Source organism: Ciconia boyciana, chromosome 3, assembly GCF_034638445.1.
Source record: "Ciconia boyciana chromosome 3, ASM3463844v1, whole genome shotgun sequence".
Taxonomy (NCBI): domain Eukaryota; kingdom Metazoa; phylum Chordata; class Aves; order Ciconiiformes; family Ciconiidae; genus Ciconia; species Ciconia boyciana.
The window spans coordinates 5,695,385-5,707,659 of record NC_132936.1 but is presented as its reverse complement, the minus strand read 5'-3'; the positions used below and the strand labels follow the sequence as shown (position 1 = coordinate 5,707,659).

At 40.9% G+C, this 12,275-nt stretch overlaps 1 protein-coding gene across 9 annotated transcripts in view; it reads right to left on the bottom strand.

Annotated features, from left to right (window-relative positions):
* Positions 1–8,311, bottom strand: part of LOC140650241 (serotriflin-like) — a 40,255-nt gene extending 31,944 nt beyond the window's left edge. For 6 of the 9 annotated variants that reach the window (XM_072858307.1, XM_072858309.1, XM_072858308.1 and 3 more), the window contains exons 1-3: positions 8,177–8,311; positions 7,987–8,046; positions 5,914–6,001 (exon numbers count right to left, since the gene is read on the bottom strand). The gene's annotated coding sequence lies outside the window, so the exon portion shown is untranslated. Of the gene's footprint in view, positions 1–5,913; positions 6,002–7,363; positions 7,554–7,986; positions 8,047–8,176 lie in introns of those variants that run through there. The other 3 variants (XM_072858299.1, XM_072858303.1, XM_072858305.1) reach the window with 3 other exon arrangements.
* Between the last annotated feature and the right edge of the window lie 3,964 nt (positions 8,312–12,275).

The window sequence follows — 12,275 nt, the reverse complement described above, 5'->3', positions numbered from 1 at the left end:
TATGTGTCTAGGATAACTTTTTGGACCTTAAGGCCATCTGGTTTAGCTCTGGTCAGTAGAACTGGACTCTATCTCTAGAAACACTATGACGTCTTCCAAGCTGCTGGTAATGAAGGGCTGGCCCTTGGCATTACTAACCTCTCAACTATGTCAAGGCTTTTCTAGAGGGTAATGCTAGTTGGTCTAAGCCAAAATAGTGTCAAGGACTAAGATTATAAAGGTACAGAAAATCACATCAGTACTCAAGCCCGTGTTCTGTTTCTCTGTAACCTATCAATATAGATAGACATGCAAAAAACAATGGATGGAAAGGATTTGGAGGAAGATCTAGAAAAAGGTCTAAAGCTAAGCATAGATTCAGGTCATGCCATAGAGACAGCATTTAGTCTTCCTACTGTAGAATGCCATCAGTGACTGACCAACAGTTTGTATGTATCCTCTAAAGTACACAGGGAATGTGTTAGACTGCAATGGACATGTGTAAGGAAGACCTGTCTGAGCTAGTTCATGTTTATTGGAAACAGCAGCACAAAGTCACCAGGAGGAAAACTTACTCCTGAGTCATCTTCTTATCAGTGTGTTACTTTTGGAGCCTGCTTGATGGTGTCTCTATATGGTCTGTAGGAATGATTAAAATGTGCTGTGTTTCCTGTGTGAGAAACAACACAAAATTACACCTCTCCACTTCTTCAGCTGCTTAGCTAATCACAACTACCTTCATAGCTCTGGTGTGTACACGCATCACCCATTCCTGCCCTAGATTGGAGGGCTATTTTTACAGTGCAGTGCAGCTATTGACATGTTTCCCAGTTGCACAGTCACACACCTATTCATGAGGATGGACAATACTACACATACCCTATGTATTCCATATATGTGGAATATCCAGGCATGCTGTACAACTGCTATTTTTGTCTTCAAAACATGCCTGCTGCTTCCCCAGAATTGAGCTCAAACACTTATTCACCTGCATGATGCACTTACTTGACATACCTGCTGGAAACAGTGGCATGAAAAAAATTTGCTTTTCATGCGGAACAATACATGGCATAGAGTCATAGAATGGTTTGGGATGGAAGGGACCTTTAAGATCATCTAGTTCCAACACTCCTATCATGGGCAGGAACATCATGAGAGATGGCAAAGTTTTATGGCTATTGTGGTTTAGCCCCGGTAGAGGCTCAGTGGGATGGGGAGAGAATCAGAAGGGTAAAAGTGCAAAAACTCATGGGTTGAGATAAAGACAGTTTAATGGGTAAAGCAAAAGCTGCATGAACAAAGCAAAACAAGGAATTCATTCACTACTTCCCATTGGCCAGCAGGTGTTTGGCCATCTCCAGGAAAGCAGGGCTCCATCACATGTAACGGTTACTTGGGAAGACAAACGCCATCACTCTGAATGTCCCCACTTTCTCCTTCTTTCCCCCAGCTTTTATTCCTGAGCATGATGTCATATCATGTGGGATATCCTTTTGGTCAGCTGGGGTCAGCTGTCCCAGCCGTGTCCCCTCCCAACTTCTTGTACACCCCCAGCCTACTCGCTGGTGGGGCAGCATGGGAAGCAGAGAAGACCTTGACTCTGTGTAAGCACTGCTCAGCAATAGCTGAAACACCAGTGTTTATCAACACTGTTGGTCACAAATCCAAAACATAGCACCGTACAAGTTACCATGAAGAAAATTAATTCTGTCCCAGCCAAAACCAATATAATGGCAAACAGCTTCACTGATTGCAAAGACCCATAGCAATTACTTTTAGCAGTCTAAAACTATCCCCTCATTTTTCTGTAGATCCTGTAGAGTACCCACAAGCCCTATGTGTAGACCTTTGCTAACCCAGAGTATCACATAATGGTTCTGTTTGAGAAAAATATTCGAGTTTCCTATGAATTGTTCCATAAAATTACCAATTTCTTTCCCTTCTCCCCATTAAAGACTATCAGTATGACTAAACTGGCTGTAGATGGCTAAAGTTATTCACAATGGATCCCACCCCCCCATATTGATATTCCTGATGGTTTAATAGCTAAGCTCATTTGCTTTGGTTGACCCAGGAGCTGTATGGTACCTCTTGGCTGACAGGTGTCTTCAGTACATAACCTGTGCAATCTTGTTTCTTGTTAACTGGTAATGGGTGGACTGGCGTTGTGCCTCATTAGGCGATAGGTTGGCCTGAATGGCCTTGTTATTTGTTGTTAGTTTCTTAAATGGAGCAAAAATGTAACCTATGTATTGTGTATCACCTCCTGGCAGGATGAGCCTCCTGCTACCACCCACTAACAGCAAAGCAGGTCCAACGCTGCAGTTCATAGAGTGAACAAAGACAGCTTGGGCTCAAGGGAGATGCTTTATGTAGAAGATGAGATCAGGCTCAGACATCGAGCTGCTTGGGGCGATGTATTATTAAATGCTATCTACTGATATGCTACTTTTGTAGAAGCTGATTAATGACATCCTACTTTATTATTCCTTATCTTTTATCTTCACCTTGTTTCACAGATGTAACTGGCAGTACACGGCACTAACCAAAGACCCGTGGCACTCATTAGATGGTGGCTGCTCCTCACAAGTGCCATCAGGCATGCAATTCCTGTTCGCAATTTTGCTAACGATGCTGGTTAACATGTTGCTGTGTTGCTGTTCAAGCAACCTAGACAACATGGTCTTGTCAGTCTCAAACTAACTTATCTTTTACTTATCATTTTCTTTGACACAATCCTCTGATAAGCTGAGAGATAAATACATGACAGACTCTGCAATGTATTCCCCCGGCATTAAAATCTTAGCAGTAACACTGTAGAGGGGTTTCATCTAACGAGTGCTTCTTTTGACCTGTTTTCTATTTTGCTAGAGTGTTGCAGCTGCAGATCTTAAGACATATTTAAACTAGAAACAAATTCTTGTTTAGCCGTTCCCCATGCCTCAGGAAGTTTTCTGTCTTTGTGTGAATGTGGGTGTTTAATGCTAGCAGCTCAGGACAGGTGCAGGATGCAGGCAAGTCAAATATATTCAGTTGCTTAAGGTCCTGTTTTGAATTAGCTTTGATGCTGTGATTAGAGAAGAGGAGTGATCCCCTCTAAGAGAAAACTAACTAACTAGAGGAATAGTTTTCTGCTGGGTTAGTGTGCTGATTTATCTTGGCAAGGGTTAATCAGGCACCAGGACACTTTCGTTGAAGACAGCTAAAACTATCTTGGTTACTTCTTATGGCAACCAGATGTGATTTGGTGAGGAGGGAGAAGAAGGGGTGGATTAGGGAAATGCAGCTCCTTGTTAGTACCGGCCAGTCTGATGGTAATGGTGTGAGTCTGTTGTGTGACTGCATGGTCTCTCCTTCACCCTGAGGCTGTGCCTGATCCTGGGGGTAACCCAGAGCTCTTGCACAGGCTACAAAACCCACGCAGGTTAAGAGGTAAATAGCAGGACAGTTGCACTCTACAGAGCCGTGAAGGCTGCTGGTATTACCTGAGCTATGGCCAGGATAAAATCAGTTCCAAAAATACTTTTAGAGCCACATGGGCTTCAATCATAACAGCAGCATGGATACACTGTGGAGGTGACTTCTGCCCAGACAGCATGTCATGGAAAGAGGATGCTGTGAGGCAAAAGGAAAGCACAGAGAGCAGTACCTGAGCCATGGTGTCACTACAGGTGAGAGCATGGTATTCTGCACGCCTTGCCCGGTGCTCTGTCTCCCACTCCTAAAACTAGCTGGGTGACTAGACTAAAGATCACGGTGCTAGGATGCAAGCAATGTTTTCACTGGCATACCATCGTGTGGAATATGGCTCTCTTTATTTTATTTCAGTGGTGCACAAGAAGCCTGAAAATGATGCTGAACTAAACTGTGGCAATATGCTTACCTCCTGTTTAAATCGGGACAATTTGTATACTTGTCTGTGCATTTGCAAGGGTTTGCTGAAATAAAAAGAATGGAAAATTTGAAAGAAAACATGTGATAGATGAACTGGCTTTCAAGCCATGCTTAATATTGCAGATTGCCAGTCACTGCAAGTCCATTCTGCCGCATGTCCTCATCCTAGCTGATTTCAAGTGGAAAGAAGACTGATTTAGTGAAGTAGTGGTGAGTAAGATGCAGCTTTCTTAAAGCGCTATCTCTTTTCTATAATTTTCCAAGTCAGAAGGGTAGGACCTTCGGTGACACCATACACCTCACCCGTCTAAGCTGGGCAAGGGGTTCAAATCTCTGCCAGTCAGTGTCACAAGAAATGTTTCCCAAAGTCAGCCTCATGGGAAGGGACTAACAAAAAAGCTTGTATTTCATACATTTTTTGGACAAATGCATCTCCAAAGCTTTTCCCCTTCTATTAAAAAAAGTGCTTGGAAATGTAACCTTTCAAAGTGCATGTCTACCTGATTTCAATAGCGGAGAGCAAGGGATTACACTTTTGTAGCTCTTGCACTTACACTTTCGTGCTCTTTAATATATGACTAAGAGATACTTAGTGTCTTTTCCTGATCTCCAGCCCACGCAGTCCCTTGGTTAAGAAGGAACCATAACTTTTGTTTTGCTTGTAGCCTGTACATTTCTGATGAAATCCTGAAAGACCTAGGGAAAAAACAGACCAGAGCAGAGAGAAAAAATGCCTTGAATGTATTACTTTTTCAAACTCATGATTTTAAGTAAACCTGTAGGTTTATGAACTATGGCTCATGAGTTTTGACCTTGGAAAGAGGTCATAGAAGGCCTCATCAATGGAAATAATGGTCATCAACCAGAATGAGCCATGGTTGACATGAAAAGGTCTTCACCACAAGCCATAGCTGTAGAAAAGTCAAAAAGACAAAGTCTCCAAAAAGTAACACAAAAAAGTCTAGGTCCTGAGTGTGCAGGCATCTGAACCTCGTTATCCCAGGATAAGCTAGAGCTGTCAACGTATAGCTACCCACCATGACTCCTCAAGTGTCTGCTCTTTCTCCACATTCCCAGTAAAAAATAGGAGGTAATATGTCTCTTTTGCATTGTCAGTTTTGTTACCTCATGTTTATTACAGGATAAGAGCATGTACATGGGCAATTCCTACAGAATACTTGATGTCACGAGACTGTTGCAATAGGTTTCCCCTACCTTTATTTGCTCAGCTCTTTATTCATACTGAGAAGTAACTTTATTCATGCGTATTGGATGTCATGAGACATGACTCTCAAAAAGCAAAGACTGACTAGGGAATAAGTTCCTTTCCATGAAATGTTTTCAACCATCTTCCAGAGTTGACACATCTAAGCATTTATATTTAAGTCTTTAGAAGGTATTTGCTTTCCATCAGATTGCTTTAAACTTCTGTTTGAAGGGTCTGATTTGCTGTAGATTATGAAACTGATTTTTAGAGTATGAGACATACAGAAAATGAAGGCCAGCTCTGATCTGTATACAATTGGTGTACTGAGCTTCATAGCAAAAGGTGCATTGAGGGGATGTTAATCTAGTTTAGAGCTTGGCCCAAAGGGTGCTACACAAACTCCTGTCTATTGTCCAGAGAACCGTTATGCTTTAACTAGGTAGAACAAACAGTGCAATCAAGCAAAGAATATACATTCTGTATACAAGATATAGAGGTAAATTATTCTTAAAATTTAGCAGTACAGCTGGCTGAGGCAGAATGGGTTAAGCACTTAATTTTCATGCCCTTATGTGAAACATTTGACCACTCTGCAGGTAATAAACAGCAGTTATTCAAAGATGAAAATTTCCTCTCTGAACTGAGCCTGTTTTCAGCTGGAAGCAAGAGTCCCATGCATAGAGATGTGTGTGTTTTAGGAGTCCCCAGAATGAAACATGGCACATAGGTGGATGTAAATGGAGGAACACAAGCAGCCCTGGAAAACCCAGTGAATTATTTAATTGCAGCACTGTGATTATGTATAGATGGACCATCCTAACTCTTTCACTTACTTGTTTTCCTGTACTGCTGAGAACTGTGGAATTAAGTGCACTGATTTGCACAGTGCTGGCGATTTCTTGCAGCAGCAGGACTGCATTCCTTAAAGAAATAATAAAAGTTGGATATGTCTCTCTCTCTGAGCTGCATTACAGGCTAAATAAACAGTAGATTAGATGACCACTTCCCATGCACAGTCACTGCCTTTCTTACCCTTTCCTTTTAATTCTTTCCCTTCACAGCACATCTACTTGATAAGGACAACAAGCACATCAACTTACAGTTGATAGGGAGGGACTGTGCTAGTGGCTGAAGAGGGGAAACAGATGAAAGGAGAGAAAAGGAGAGCACTCCTGGGATGCGACTGATTTGGAGCCATCTGATAGTTTCCCACTATCTCCAGAGAAGATTCTATTCCTTTCTGTATCTGCATGTCTCAGTCCCGGACTATTGCCCTTCCTCCTCTGCCTCTGCAACTCTAGCACTTGCTGGAGCCCATGCCAAGCCAGCTCAACTGTAAAACCAGCAAAGCAGCAACCCAGCCAGACTGGATACTTTTCTTCCAGGTTAGGAAATGGAATCAACTCAGTAAGGAGGAAATGTAGTGGTGGCACTGGGGATGATCCTCCTCTTCCTGCAGTAGTAACCTGTGGAAACCATCCCAAATAACTTCACTTCCACGGTGCTGTCAGATGAGACAACCAATCTATTCTAGTAATTTTTTGTTGCTCCCCCATCCCTCAATTCCACCCCTACAAATTCAGTCTCTGCACTTTTACGGATTATGTCTGAAATCCCACCCATGAGCTATTCATGAAGTAAAGGGGACAAACTTTTTAGGAGGGCCTGTTGCGATAGGACAAGGGGTAATGGTTTTAAACTAAGTTAGGGTAGATTCAGACTAGATATAGGGAAGAAATTTTTTACAATGACGGTGGTGAAACACTGGCCCAGGTTGCCCAGAGAGGTGGTAGATGCCCCATCCCTGGAAACATTCAAGGTCAGGTTGGACGGGGCTCTGAGCCGGGGCTCTGATCTAGTTGAAGATGTCCCTGCTCATTGCAGGGGGGTTGGACTAGATGACCTTTAAAGGTCCCTTCCAACCCAATCTATTCTATGATTCTGTGATTCTATAATAGCATAGTTTAATGTTCCTCCTCCCACGCAGCTCATTTCTGCCTTTTTATGGCCCCTTAGTTGTAACAAAAGGACTTGATGTTGGACCTTATGGTGAATTGTGCTGAGTAGCTGACCCAGATTAAAAAAACCTGATTTTTAATAGATTATTTTTAATCATAGACCAGATCTCTGAAAAACATTTGCCCCCAAAACAGACAGAACAGCAGTAACAGCAAAACTTAAGGAAAATTTGATAGAAATTGTTTGATACAGCGCTGCTACTAAATGAAAACTTAGCAAACTATGGCCAAAGCATATTATAGGCAGAGTAATAAATATACTTACAGCAATGGACAGTCCCTGCCACTTAAAGCTGAAAAAGTAAGAGGTTTATTCTTAACAGATTACAGCGAGTACTGGTTTGTGGACAGGCTGAGGCCCAGATTAGAGGATCCCTACAGACAGCTCTAGGAGAAATGTAGCTGCTTAAATCCAAATGTGTGGTCCTGACTGCCTCTGATAGCTTCTGCCACGCCAAGGGAAATCTGTAACCCTTATGCATGCCACAGCACAAAGGGAGTGGGAGGATTAAAACCTTACTTCCTATTAAATTGAAATAGGCCACTCCTTGCTTGGTCTTTATTTGCAATTTGCATCTAATCTGGACACACTTACCTCTTGTGTAAGGCACTGTGCAGGCAGCCTGGGTGCCAAACAGAGGGTTGTGGGTGCCACAGCTCTATTTCAGGGTATATATTTCAGGTATATTTCAGGTTCTGGAGCATTTCTTGGGCCAGCTGAGGGCACAGATCATCTCTGGCCCTGATAAGATCTGAACGTGCATCTCCTGAGTATACATCTGTTGTTTTCTTTTACAGCTGGAAATTGCTAAAATGATAATCTGCAGGTATGTAAAATTATCTGTAGATTATTTCTATTTTCTTTAAAATTTGTTTTATCTTTCTTACCTGTCCAGCAAGCTGATGCAGCAGAGCAGGTGGACACACACATAAAGTCAGGAAATCCATCTGAAAATGGCATAGAAAGAGTTAGAACAAAGTCCATTACTTTGTTGTATAACATTTATCTATAAAGCTTATCTGTGGCTGTTACAGAGAAAATTAATGAGGATTCTCTCCATACAAGTAGAAAAAGCACCTTTCTGCTCAGATGATTAATATCTGAATTACAACAGTCCCAGTTTTTTTAAGGCCATTTTAAAGTCCATTATATTTTTTATGATGTCTTTACTCTTGCAGAACAAAATAAAAACCTGGCCGACCCAGACTGTGGACAGTCTGGTACTAGATATAGCATAGTATGGAGCAGCTGATGACTCAGCCTCAGAGGAAAGCTGTTTGATAAAACCAATCTAACATATGACAGGTTAAAAGTTAGACAAACAATATGGAAGGATGAACCAGCACTGGCAGGAATTAACTGGATGGGAAAAAAACCCCAAATATTTCTTGATCTTGTGTAAACGTACAATTTCAATTAATTTCTCTGGGTTTACATAATTATGTGAGAGGAGATTAAGCCAAAGGTACATGCTCCTGCAAAAACACAGGAAAAAGTATACAAAAAATTAATGTATTTGTCTAATGTAGCAATCAAAATCAGAAGTGTGAAAAGTGTAAGTGCAACTTCATTATGGTACTATACTCCCAATCTTTGTATGCTCGCTGTAGCCTCTTTTTTTAGTTATCATCCAATTAGGCTTAGCTGAGAAATGGAAAGTTTTCTCTATCATGCAATGTCAGCTACTTGTGACATGCATTTCAAAAAGTCAAGCTGTCCTTCCCTTCAATGCTTAGGACTTTGTTCAAGACTGTATTTGAATACTATGGGATTTTCCATATTTTGATCAATGCATTCATGTATGCTTTCATAGCAAGTTGTTGGTAGTGATTGCAGAGACTACATTTCTTGGCTTCCTCAAATGTTAATAACATGTTTAGTGTGAAAAAGGAAAAACAAAAAATTGATAGATACATTAAAAATAGTCTAGGGGATGTTAAATTTCATTACCATATTTTGAAACATTAATATTTGTGAAGTGTGTTATCTAATGATGATGTCTCTTGCAGTAAGTACATTTTTGCCATTGTGATACATGCCAGGCAGAGCTTTGCTGAAAGCTGTCAGGCAGATTAAAAACACGGAGCTCCCTCTTCAAGTCTCAAGAAACTATGGAAAGAAATTCACTGAAGACATTATATTATCAAAAGTCAATGTTCAACATTTTAGATTAATTTATGAGATTTGGTGGTTTGTTGTGCCTGCTTTCAAAGATATCCTTGTATTAAGCCCACATGTTTGTGTTTTTAGCTCTGTCTTTTAAAATGTTGTGGAGTTTGCTCCTTGGATGTTATTAGGAAATAAATAAATAAAAAGATACCAGCAAAATGAAGTAAAGAAAGCCTATTCATGTGAAAATAGTCTTGAAAAGAGACAACATGGGGTTATTTTTCTCCTGCTGTTGATTACACCGTATACAATTTGGGAGTTATAATAGTTCTCACCAATCTTTGGAATGCATTGCCATTTACTTAAAATTTACTTCTCTTATAAAGCCCATTAGATGTACAGATGCGTTGTTAAACGGTACTGTCCTGCCACATGCCAACGAATACAAAGCATTCTTTGGCTTAAGGAAAGTTAGCCCTGTGATGAGGGTGTTATTTAAAAATTAGAGACCGTTCTTGCAGTTATTTGTTCAGATGGACACACATTTTGTTTTATTCAACTCCCTTTCACAAAGAACAAATGTTACTTTAAAGCATGTACAATATCTTCCTTGAATTTTGGGAAAGAGCTGTTGTATCATGCAGCCAGGAGAGAGTCTAAGTTAGAGGCAATCCACAGTTTCAGGAGGGATTTTTCAAACCCACCACACATAACAAGGCTTCACCATTTTTCCATCCTCACCCTTGAAACATTGTTGTAACATTTTGAAGTGTCAAATCAATCAGAGCTCTAGGCACACATTGAAAAGTGTACTGCATGTTTTCGCTTTGCAGGTTTTAAGAACATTTCTTCGAATTCTGAGAAATAAGTGAATCAAGGCCTACAGCATGAGAAGGGTCTAAAATACATCCGTCTTACAGCTTTCAGAAGGCTGCATATGTTCTAGGAATATCCAGAAGTTTCATGAGTAATGATGATACATTTTCAAAATGACATAAAAGTTTCTGTTTCAGCACTGAAAGGATGTCATGACTGTTGGATATCAAATCTGGGGAAAAAGCAAACTCAGTTCTGCCTGCCACAGGATTTTTCTGCCTGCCATTAAAGGACATTATTTTTGCAATGGTGAGAGACAGGATACTGCCTTAACTGAACTGTGCACATCACAAGTGAGAGAATTTTTGCAGTTTAAAGAGGAACTAGTTCTAAACTAATTTGTGGTCAGGCAGTTGGACTAGGTGATCATTGTAGGTCCCTTCCAACTGAATTTATTCTATTCTATTCTATTCTATTCTATTCTATTCTATTCTATTCTATTCTATTCTATTCTATTCTAAACTGTGTACTTTTCCACAGTGAACCAGGGGCCCATGATATGGGACATAATTCAGGCACTGTCCTAGAGCAGCCAGCTGTCTGCAGGGAGCTCCATCAGAAGTAAGTGAGAAGGAGGAATGGGAAATGACCCCTTTCCATGGGGCCTCCCATGGCAGCTCCTTGTCTGCTCTGGATCCTTGGTAAAGGTAGGAAGGGTTTTAAGGGTTTCACCTTGAAAGGTGAAACGAGCCAGGAACAGGATGTGTTAGGAGGAATGCATGATCAAATGTGGGGACCCCAGTGACCACAGGGAGCTATCAGGGACAAGGCACACTGCCTTGCAATGCATTATGAAATATCTGTTATAATGGCTTTTAAGTATTTTACTGGCACTGCCTGGTTGCAACATGACCATTTAGTACCAGAGTCAGTCACTAAACCTTTCTCATGCTTGAGAAAAAACAGTAGCTTGACCCCACATAAAGCTGTTCATAGCCATCTTCCTTCCAAAATATGCTTAAATGAAAAAAGGTGTTGGTGGAGGTCTACTTTTTACCAATTTGCTTTGTAGTGAGAGAATGTGTCAGGGGAACATGAGACCTGATGCAATGCCTGACTGCAGTAAAGCCAATGTTTATGAAGAAGGTACTGTAAGTACTAGGTTAAATGCTATTTGGGATAGGTGAGGAAAACATTCTGTACTTCACCCATCAAAGGTATGTATGTCCCTTTGGAGAGAAAAAGAATATAATATTCCTTGAAGGAAACAGGATCAGATCAGTGTCTCTGTAGCACAGCACAGGACATCTTGGTTTTCCTGCTCCAAGGGTTGTTTATACCATCATTGAGCTATACATTTTTATTACCTCTCCAGATCTTTTATCTCCTAAGTACCAGTTATTCATTTTATACTAAACTGTCATGGATTAAAATTCTGGCGTATTTCTTAGAACAGAATCGGCTCTTAATGTTTGTCGGAAGTAACCTGGGAACTCAGAACTTGTTTTTGTCCCAAAAAATGCCCTAAATGTGCTTGTGGCAAATGGGAATGTGAATCTGACCCTCCTTTAACGAAGAAAAGCATTCAGTGAAGGTTTTCCATATCACTGGCAAAAGCTGTCTTCAACCATGATTGTGACTTGTGGCTGGGGAAGGTCATGGACATCACATACGAAAACTGTGCAATTAGATCTGCATGTGGGTACCGTCTGTCTGTGCAGACACCTAACCGCATTGCCAGAGGCCTCCGTCTCTGCGCCCTGCACAGGAGCATCACGGATGTGTGTGTTCAACAGCGTGTATGTTCAACATACATACAGTCAACATTCAACAGTTCAACAGCCATGTTTTATTACCTTCATCTGAAGCTCATCTCCCTAGTTTGCAAATGTCTTTTGTGACTTTGTCAAACATGCTACTAAAGCCAAAGCAACAGCCGCTCATCCGAGTTACTCACTGAAGAAAGTTTGGTTTGGCGAGATCAGCTCATGACGCATCCATGCTGGTATTTTATTCTCTACTGATTACAAAATGACTGGTAAACAATTTGCTCCATTATCTTCCTGGATATCTAAATTAGGCTTATTGACATTTAGTTCCCTGGGTCCTCATGGGTGAGATGCATGATTTTTACTTCATTACACTACTCCTTTCCTCTTATGAGTGGCTGAGAAATCAGTTCTTGTGGTATGGGTTACAACAGAAGGGAATAGATTTCTATACCCATTACTCATAGTAAATGGACTTTTTT